Genomic DNA, 1328 nt, shown 5'->3' on the forward strand with positions numbered 1-1328 from the left:
TCCTTGCCTTGCTGCGGTCCTGTCTGGCGGAAACCCCTGCAAAACCCGGRCGAAAGCCTTGCAAAGTTATTCCCTGCCCCAAGGGCAGCGCCGGGTTTTTGTTCCCCGGGAAAGGCGCTTTGGGGGTGCTTGGCACCGCTGCCGGGAAGCCCAGGCTGAAAGCAGTTCGCGCCGGCCCGGAAAACAACAGGAAAAGGCAAGGTTTTCCCCGCCTGCCCGTTACAATGCCTTTTCCTTCGCTTCCCCAGAGCCGACGGCAGGCACGGAGGGACATCGCGGTGTCCGGAGAGAGGAAGGAAGAGGGCATGGCTGGAAGAACCGCGTGTTCCTTGCACGGCGGTCGATGCAACAGCGGAAACGGCCGCTGCTTCCCAACGGGAGCGTGCGAAGCCGTCGCTCGCTTTTTCCRGCCGGGGGAAACCGAGGCAGGGGACGACGGGGGTGGGGGACGTGCTGCAGGTGGCCCTGCGCCTCCAGGCCTCCTCCGGCAAGCGCTTCCCGGCCCTGGCAGGCCGCGTTCCCGTTACACTGCCGGATTTTTAGGCAATGCTGCCATCGAGTGGTCCAGGCGCATCCACACCAAGGAGCCGGAGGTGGGAAGCATTTGGGGGGGGGGAGACACGGCCTGGACCGCCGGACCCTCCAACCCCTGCTAGGTCTCATCTAAGCCCTTTAGGAGCGTTTCGTTGCTTATGAACGTGCGCTAAAATGGGGTTCAAACGCTCAGCCTGACCGAATGCCGCGCTGGGGCCGTGCGTCGAGCACAGTTCGGACCCAAACTTCCCCGCGACGCCCGCCCGCGGCGAAGCGGAGCCCCGACTGCTCGACCGGAGGCTGCCGGCTCAGCCACCGCCTTCCCTCGGTTTTCAAGCCTGCTTCCCGGGGATATAATTTAGGAGCAATATAGCAGCATCCCTCTAGGAAACTGGAGGTAGAGGCTCATCTTTAAGGGGTGGAAAAAGGAAAAACCTCTGCTGGCACAGCACGTGCTGCCTAGCACTCGCTCTGCATCCCGAGGGAAAAAAAAATACCCGCCCTGCTGGACAGCGGTGCAGTTTGCTGGGGCGGGGGGTGCCCACTCGGAGCAATTGCACGGCCGTTAGCAAAGCATTAGGTTGGAAAAGGTCTGTTCAGGCGGGTCTGGGCTTTACCGCCGTCCCCCGTTAGTGTAAATGCACCGAACGATGCGTTTTCAAGCCGTTTCCCCCCAATTCGGAGCAAAACCTCGACTGGGCCGTGCAATTAATAACGTGTTTTAAATTCAGGCTGACTTTTTGGAGAGGGGACGAAACAGGGCCGGGGCCGGTGTCGGGGGCGAGGCGGCCTCG

Source organism: Rhea americana, unplaced genomic scaffold (assembly GCF_003343005.1).
Source record: "Rhea americana isolate MKP2758 unplaced genomic scaffold, rheAme1 scaffold_544, whole genome shotgun sequence".
NCBI lineage: Eukaryota > Metazoa > Chordata > Aves > Rheiformes > Rheidae > Rhea > Rhea americana.